We start from the raw sequence: 9,963 nt of genomic DNA, 5'->3' as shown, positions 1-9,963 counted from the left end.
TTAGTTTACTTTATTAAATAATTGTGCTACTATTTTAGTTTTTTTTTATTATTAAAAGAAAGATGGAGATTAAGCTTCTAAATTTCATATAAATATTATTACAATAAATTATTTTTTGTATTTAGATTTCAAACTCATGATCTCTCACATCACAAGATCAAAAATTGATTCTTTTATTACTATTATAGTAGAAATGTATTCGCTATGAAAATTTAATACATAATTAGAAATGTGTTAGCTATGCAAATCAAGATCTTTCTTTTTCAAGCAACTAAAGGATTTAGAGGCTATTTGTTGAATCAAGAATATAAATGTTGTTAGAGAATTTTTTAGGATCATTAGAGAATATATTAGTTGCTTGCTTAGTAATATTATAAGGTATGTTTGGATGAAACAAAAAATAGTTCAGAATAACTCGTTAACTTCAAATTCGGAATAGCTGCTAACCCGACATTTTATAGGAATAGCGGAATAGTAACTAACTCAAACTATTTCTTGTGTTAAGAATAACATTTTTTTCACCCAAATATGAAAATAGTAAGAATAGCTCGCTAAAAATAACAACTATTTCTGAATTAGTGTTATTCCTGAGTCATCCAAACGTACGAGTGAATTGTTCAAAACTAACACCAAAATAACATCTCACGATATTTATATGAGATTGTGACCCGTTAAAACTAGACATGATCCTAGCCTGTACAAATGACTTGCACTATTGTTGACAATAGTGCAGAATTAAAAAAAGAAAAGTTGAAAGTATATTTTCTTTTAATTTTTTATTCTAATTTCGTTCCTTGTTTAAAATTTTCGGTAGGTAGTGTTGTCTGACTTGTCTCTCCACAAGGCAAATTTAGCCCAAAATAAAATAAAATAAAAACGCAAATATCCAAACATTATCTCTATCTTTCAATTGCAATTTTCAAATAATTTCTGGACCAATCGATAACTATCTTGAATTTTTGTCGTTTTTTTTTTAGTAAAGATTGGAAATCAAGTCACTCGAGTATTTAATACCCTTGTTATTATAACAAATGATTTCTCTCATCTGGATTTCGAACTCATGAACTCTTACATAGAGACCATGTGCATTTGCCAACCAAAGGCGAATTCTCATTTTCGTCGTTTTTTAATTAGTACCATTTTAGAAAATCAAATAAAAATAGCACGCAAACATGAAAATCTCGAATTGTAGTTGCATTTACCTATGGGTAAAACGCATACATGATCTGTGCTTCTGTCCTACCTTTTTTTTTTTTTTTTTTTAAAAAAGTGGATGATATTACGGTATTTCATATTATTAGTGGTCGTTGATATTGATAAGTAGCAAACTATTATTCGTCGTTACGAGTCGTTCATAATATTAGAAGTGAACATCGCAAAAATAGAAAATAATTAATGATTATATTATATACAAAATAAATACGAAAAAATGATAGTCTAAAATGACAATAATAGTCTCTAAAAAGATTAACACTCCGACAAAAGATAATAGTAGTCCAGAAAAAATAAAATATACTATGGAGTGTATTTTTTTTAGGAGGGTGGGATCTTCTTTGTGCTGCGTTTTGTTGGATCCGATTTATTTAATTTTCAACCGAAGTGACAAATTTTGAATTAAGTATTTTCGGTTAAAATGGTTATGATTAGTTGAATTTTTGAATTACTTTGGTTTTTTATATTTAGTTTGATTTAACCTCTTTTATTTCAGCTCAACCATACAAACTGAAATTTACACTATAGTTACTTGAATTACTTTGGTTTTTTATATTTGATTCAGTTTAATCTCTCTTATTTTAGTTCTATGGATATATCTTGATATGCATGTCTATAATTATTAAATGTATTTGTGTATGTATTGAGTTTTGACCTTTTGAAAGATAATTTCTCTTATTTCGATTCAACCAAACAAACCTAAATTTACTTCAGTTTTTTTGGTTCGGTTGTTATTTGTTGACAAGTTTAATTTGATTGGTTTGGTTAGATTGATTTTTCAAAATTGAATAAAATTTTAGTTTGACTACTTTAATTCGATTTTAACAAAATCGGCCGCTTGAACACTCCTATCCACATCCTTCCAGACTGGCTTAATCTTCTTCGCGTGCGTCAAATCCGGACCGAATAGAGTGGAGACTCTCTGTGATGAATCAAAAGGTGCATTATGTTAGTGTTATGACCAAAAAGTCAATCATTGGATGATTATATTATAAGCTTTGTTTATGTATTGGATAATTTATACCATTTTTTTTTCCTTGAGTTGTATGATTTTGTAGATCATTTGACTTGAAGACTTGAATTGTGTCATTTTTTAGATTATTTGACTTGAGGACTTAAATTGTGAAACTCCGTAATTATATATAATGATAAGCTCTAAATTGTCACTAACTTTGATAACTTACATCGAACACTAATTAACTATTGAAGTCAAATGCAAGGACCAAGATAGCTTAAAGATGAAATCAATCTGATAGATTTTGCCACCAAGATCTTAGTGAGCTTAAGAACCACCTAGTTCTGAATCTAGTCTAATTTGAATATTCAATTGGTTTATAATAGATCTACATTTATACTAAAATTGGTCTATATTGGATCTACAATTGGTCTAAATTTAGTTTAATTTGATCTACAAAGTCTAAATTTAGTCTAGTTTTGATCTACAATTGGTTTAAAATAAATCTTCATTTAGTCATTTATACTAAAATTGGTTTACAAATGTCTAATTTTGATCTACAATAGATCTGCATCTATACTAAAATTTGTCTATAAATGGTTTAGTCTAACTTTGATCTCCAATTGGTCTACAATACATTCATACTAAAATTATCTACAATTTATATTTATAATTAGAGCTCTAAAGAATGAGGTTATGAATTTGTACTATGGATCAATATTTTTTATTTTTAAAGTCTAAATAATTGAGCTCAATACAATTTTCATATGAAAATATATTTGGTGAATCAAAATTTTTATTCTTTAATTATTTTTTTATACAAGTAGAAAACCACTTGATCTAAATATTCTAGACCATTTCAAAGTAATGATTTCTAGCTATCTAAAAATAGTAATAAAATTATAAAAATGTAAAATTTAGTCTACAATTACATTTTCATATGATGATCATGTTGAATGGTTTAAATCAACTATTTGAACTTTTTTTTTTTTGAAAAGTTTCGCAAAAATTACGAAACCTTGAGAGGAATTTGAAATCTCGACATTTGAATAACCTTGTTAGTTGGAAGCGTGTATAAAACAAATATATTGACTATTTGCAAAGCAAACTATTATTTTTGTCTTTTGACTATTTGAACTTCTAAAATGAAATATTGATTCGTAGTATGAATCAATTTGCGTTAGGCACAATATCATAGCCTCCAACAGAAATACTAATAACTTTGCTAGTTGCGAGAATTGTCACAAGATTCGTAAATAATTCCTTTTTTTGTGATGGTGAACTGAACGTCAAATTATTCAGTTGATCAAATTTTGATCGAATTATTCGAGAATAATTCATAAATTTTACGATTTTTTCCGAATTATACGAATTATTCATGAACTTTTTTCGATTTTTCTAGAACATTTTCTCTTATGAGATTGAGATCTCTGATCTAAATAATTCCGAATCATTTCCGAATTATATCCGAATTATTTTCGAATCACAAAATTTTAATCCACTAAATCAAACCTGAATAATTCAATTGTAACTACGGTCGCGAGCAACTCGCAATAGAAACCAAAGATTTATGATGCGGCCATTTTTATTAATATCCCTAAAAAAAATTGAAATTTTAAAAATAACCCTGTTCCCCATTTTTTTTTTAAAATGCCCTGACCGCCTGGGTCCAGGGCGGCCCAAAAACCCTGTGAGGCGCCACAGGTTGTGGCGGCCCATACCACCCGTGAGGCGCCACAGGGACTGGCGCCCCATATCCCATGTGAAGCGCCCCAGGGACGGGCGCCCCACTGCCCAGTTTTTTTAACCCATGAGCTCCCTTCTTCCCCCTCCTCTCTGCCTTCACCCCACCCGAAAAAAAAGAGAAAAAGAGAAGCTGCCGGCTGACCCCTCGCTGCCTCGCACCACGCTCGTCACTGCCTCGCGCCTCGATTCGCTTCTCTCTCGATCGAACAAGTGAGTTCTTCTTTTTTGATTCGATTAGGATTTAGGGTTTGGGTTCAAATGGTTCGATTAGGATTTAGGATTTAGAGTTCTCCTTTTTACCATATACATTTGAACCATTTTTCGAATTGGTTCGATTGGTCGAATTGGTTCGGTTTGGTTCGATTGGATGCTTGAATTAGATGGTTGAATTGCTTGATTGCTTGAATTGGATGCTTGAATTGGTTGAATTGCTTGAATTGCTTGAATTTATGATTATGATTTATGGTAAAATTGCTTGAATGTCATATGGTTCAATTTAGGGTTTGTAGTTGTCAATTGTGAATTTTTTTAAAATTTAGGGTTTATAATTAAATTTAGGGTTTATGTTTGTGAATTGTGAATTACTTAAAAATTTAGGGTTTACGGTTCAATTTAGGGTTAGAATTTATGGTTCAAATGGTTGAACTGTTTAAGAATTTAGTTGTTGGGTTTATGATTTAAAAATATGCATATTTATTTTTTGAAAATTATTTTTGTGATAGTTCATAAAAAACATGTATATATGAATACAAAAGATTTGAAGTAAAACTAATTATTTTGAAGTATATCAATATTTGTTTAAAAATGATATATATATTTTTTTATTGTAAGTAAATTGCATGTATATCTCATTTTTTTTAATTTTAAAATTTAGGTCTGCAAATATTTTAAAATTAATTTTGTTTTTTGTAAAGTTCATTTGTTTACAAAAAAAATGCATATACATGCAAAATTAATTTTGTAAACAAATTGCATATATACCCAAAAAATAAACCCAGAATTGTATATGCATTTTTTTTTTGTAAAGTTTATTTATTTTCAACAAAATTAATTTTTGTAAAAAAAAAAAAATGCATATGCATGCAATTTACTTACATGCAAAGTGTAAATTAATTGTATATACATGCAACAAAATTAATTGTATATGCATGAACATCATATACATGCAATTATTTTGGGATTATATACATGCAATTCTTATTAAAAAAAATTATATAAATTGTATGTTTTGATTAATATTTTTTGGTAAATGTAGTATGCCTAGAGTTAGACGGTGGGGAGTACGAGCTGAGCCTGCAGCGGGTGCAGATGCTGTGGATCCGACTGGAGCGGGCACGTCCTCGGTGGATCCGACTAGAGAGGGCCTGTTACGTTACGAAATTTTTACAATTAAATTAAAATGATTTAAAAGAAAGAATCAAGTTAATTGTGTTAATAAAATGGAAGTTTAAACCTTAATTAAGGTTCCCCTAAATAAGTAAGTTAATTGTGAATTGAAACCGCGTCGAAATTTCGAGATTTCGGAATTTTATAGCCCCAGTGCGGATTAGGTTGACCGCAGTGCGGGTGGAAGCCATCCGCAGTGGCTCAGGCTTTTTCTGGAATTTTGCCAAAAAAAAAAATGACTAAGTAGTGAGTGCGGGTGAGGGATCCGCAGTGCGGATGAGTTTAGCCGCACTCATGAATTTCTGTATTGCACTGAATTTTCCTGAAATCGGCTAAGTAGTGAGTGCGGATGAGGGTGAACCGCAGTGCGGATCAGGTTCATCCGCAGTAGGCTCGGACTTTTCCTGGATTCGGCTGACAACCGACTAAGTCTCGAGTGCGGATTAGGTAACCCGCAGTGCGGATTGGCTAATCCGCATTCAGGGTAATTTTAACCCTAAAACCCAAATTAAACCTTCTCTCTCTCTCACTTCACCATTATCCCCATTTCTAAGTTATTTTCGGTTAAGAGAGAAGGAAAAGATCCCGTGAGTTTCCGTTTCTTCCAGACTCCCGATTGTTGCGAGAAATCGAGTTTGGAACCGAGAAAGCAGCCGAGGATCTCTCAGAACCCTTCTATTTGGTATTTCTTTCTCTCCTTTTTACTTTCGAAACCTCGAATTTTCTCGATTTCTTGGATTCTCGTTTTAAACCCGAGATTTGTGCTCGAATTGCTCGAGGACTAGTTCCTCTACACTTCTTACTAGTTTGTTTGTCATTCTTTTTCCCGATTTCTTCCGATTTATGAAATCTGATTTCTAGGGTTTCGTGCCAAAATTGAAAGTTGGCATAATCGTGATTTGATTTGCCTAACCCGACCAATTAGACTTGTAATCGGTAGGGTTGCCTCCTGATCGTGAATTTTTAGAACATTTAACGGCCGATTTGAGGTTTTGACCAAATTAGGGTTAACTAAACGGTGGATTGAATTGAACCGAGAACCAAAGTAGTGAAACGGTGATTGATGGTCACCAAATGGAGTTTGTATGGTCCCGAGGACCTAGATGAATTTTGTGTGGTTTTAGAGGATTTTGGTAAGAAATAATGAACCGAACGAATTGATACCAAAAACATCGAAATTGATTAGGGAAGGTATAAGCCCTAGAAGTAACTCGAGTAAACCTCTCGACCCTGAACCAATGTTAAACCTAGTATACGTATGATATAGGTGTAGGCTCGGTCGAGCAAGAACTTGCGAGACCATACGAGACGTCCGATCCTTAGCTTAAGCGGTACGCTCGTCAAAAAGGTGCGGGATTCTTGGACTTGTTTGATACTTTATTTTCAGGAATTAAACTGTTTATTCGTTTGCCATGTTGAATGATTAATTGTTGCATATTTTGGAATTCATACTGCATATTGATTCTTGCATAAATGAGAAGGAATGAATGGTTTTAGTTAAGGTTGATTGGCATGTTGGTACGGTTATTAATTGTTTAGTTCTATGAATTGTTCTTGTTGTGAATGAATCTGCCAGGCCGACCTGTTTAGGTGGCTGGTTAAGGTAACGGTGGCCTATCCGTTGACCGGTGTTTATGAATTTGCCAGGCCGACCTGTTTAGGTGGCTGGATAGGGTGACGCTGCTGACTTATGCGTTTGACCTGTTAGAATTTGCCAGACCGACCTGTTTAGGTGGCTGGATAGGGTGACGCTGCTGACTTATGCGTTTTACCTGTTATGGATTGGCCAGACCGACCTGTTAAGGTGGCTGGATAAGGTGACGGTGAGCTATCCGTTGACCATGTGTTATGATTTTGTGAGACTAACCTGTATGTGTGGCTTTGAGATATATTTGCTTGAGATTTAGCAAAGTTGACCTGTATAGGTAACTTTGATTCCGTGTGTTGCATTTGTGTCAAGTTGACCTGTATTGGTGACTTGTAACCGAACCTTAGGAAATGGTTAAGCCAAACAGCAATTGCAGATGGGTGTCCGATAAAGGTTCAGCTTGGTTGGCCATCTGTAGGCGCTTGTAACCCTACAGATGTGGGTTTGATAACGGTTCAGCTCGAAAGAACATCTGTAATTGCTACCAGCCCTAATGAACTGAGTTAGGAATCGAGTTAAGCCAAAATAGATGTTGTGTTTTGAAATCCATATTGAAATTCCGTAAACTGTGTTTCAGGTTGATTAACTGTTGTCGAGTAGTGGCATTCTGTTATTTATGTTTTCTTATATACTGTTGCATTGTTATTGTTTGGGTTTCATTATTGAATATAGAGTTTGATTGCAAGTCCAATAATTCATATGTGGCAAAATTCGCACTGAGAATTTATTCTCACCCCCACCTTCCCCGTTATTTTACAGGTATTGGTGCGATGGATTCCGGAGAGGCACGAGAGTAGTAGGCCTTAGTAGCTTACCAGTATACGACCCTAGATATGTTTTGTTGTATAGATTTAGGGTAGGCCTCGTGGTTGGTATCCGGATGAGATACTTATATTGTATTATTTACTGTCCAGACTGTGTACTCTGATTATATATATTAGAAACTTGTTTTGAATTGCGTGTTGTTGGTTTAAATTTTGATTAGCCTTGTAAGCATACACGGCGTTGTATGCTTACGGCGGGGGACTGTTACTACCCGTGGCCGCGGGGTGTGACAGGGCCCGTCGTCGTATGATGATACAACTGGCATGGGCTTTTAGGATCCGACTGGAGCGGATCCGTCATCTCAGGCCGATTTTCCAGATGGTGTGCATGATCCTGACACATTTAGTCCTCTTCTATGGACCCATCATGTTAAGCACCGCGTCTCATTGGCATCTCTTGAATACCCAAGGATGGGATGCTTATAAAAATAAATACGGAGTTGCAGTAGAGCTTGGCACGGTCAGTCGCCAATTATACCATTATTTGTTGCAGAGTTCTTTGTATGTAGCAAAACTAACATTATTTTAATCTAGGATGGAGCACCTCGTTGGAATGCCGATCCCATATTTAGCATAAATGAGCTGGCCCCGGCAAATACAGATGCAGAGGTCATTGGCTCCCACAGACCACGATATGGAGTGGAGATGGAGCACGACTTTGAGGCTGGTGGGAGTTCATCTCAGACTGCAGATGGCTTTGTCTCTGCATTATTTGGCGCACCGCCTCCTGCCACGTATGCTGCAAGCTGGGAGCAAGATCCATGGGAGCTACGTACACAGCCCGCCAATGCAGAGTCAGCTGCTGGATTTGATCCATGGGCAGCCAGGACAGGTATGCAGCACATGTATACGGGAGACGAGGATGAGGATATGGGAGACGATGAGGAGGATTTAGGAGAGGAGGCGTTATGAGATGTGAGTCCGCAGAGGCGCGTGCAGCCGCACAGGCATGGCAAGGGCATAGCGGTTCCTAGGTTGTCTCTATCCGGAAGGAGACGAAGATGATGATTGTAGAGTTTTTGTTTATTGTGATATATTTCTGACTGTAGTATTTTGACTATGGGACTGCTGTATTATATTAGCGCGCATTATGTTGACATTACGTTTTTTTATTTTATGTTCATGTTGGTATTATATTGTTTGCACTTTACATTTCTTTATTATAACACAGTTTAATAATACAATTAAAGTTCAACAATACAATTAAAGTTCAACAATATAATTAAAAGCTTAACAGTACACTTCAAGTAATTACATTCAAACTAAGAAATTATATTCAAGTAATTACAATTTCTTTATTATTTGCGACCCACACTACCAGCAGACCGCCTGTGACAGGGGCGGTTTGCTAGGGTCCTGACCGCCTGGGCCACGGGCGGTCCACTAGGGATGCCTATTTATTCGTTTTTTTCTCTCTCTCTTCTCACTCCAACATCAGTCTACCTCCCACCTCAAAGGCAGAGAGAAGGGAGAAAGCGCTGAAGGCGATTTCGGACGATTTTCTGGACGACTACAGCTACAGGTAATTTAAATAAATTTTTAATTATTTTTTAAATATTTCTTTTAATTATTTTTAAAATATTTATTTCAATTATTTTTTAAATATTTTCTAATTATTTTCTAATTAGTCGTTGATTACTGTACAGTTAGTATTTAATTACGCACATAATTAGCCTAAATAATCAATTGCTGTCACTTGAAACCCTAGTTATAATGGCACCCAAAGTTGGAAAAAATAGAGGAAGAACTGAAACCGAACGCGAAGCAAAAAGAGCACTCATTAATAATTTTTGGACGGCTGAAGCCTACGCGATGAGGAATTTGGAAAGATTGTTTTCACCCAAAAATAATGAAGAATTTCTGAGCACTCTTGATCCATCAATTAGAAAAATGCTGATGGAAGACTGGGTGGACAGGGTCCCTCCACCTGGATGGGGACAGTGCTGCTTATGTGAGCTGAAGGGAGATATGGTGGATATGTTCTTCTGTTATAAATGTGGCAAAGCTGTTCATCCCAATTGCATGGACCCGCATGCAGATCTGCTGAATGACGCTCATCTCACTACGTGGGAGTGTCCTGCGTGCGTCCGTCGGGCTGAGGAAAAGAATGGAGCAAGCTCCTCAGCTCGTAAGGCTTAGACCCCAATTATATGTTGTTGTAGTATTTTGCTTATGCGAATTGATTTATTTGG

Source organism: Carex rostrata, chromosome 13 (assembly GCF_964058835.1).
Source record: "Carex rostrata chromosome 13, lpCarRost1.2, whole genome shotgun sequence".
Classification (NCBI taxonomy): domain Eukaryota; kingdom Viridiplantae; phylum Streptophyta; class Magnoliopsida; order Poales; family Cyperaceae; genus Carex; species Carex rostrata.
This window is presented reverse-complemented; position numbering follows the sequence as displayed.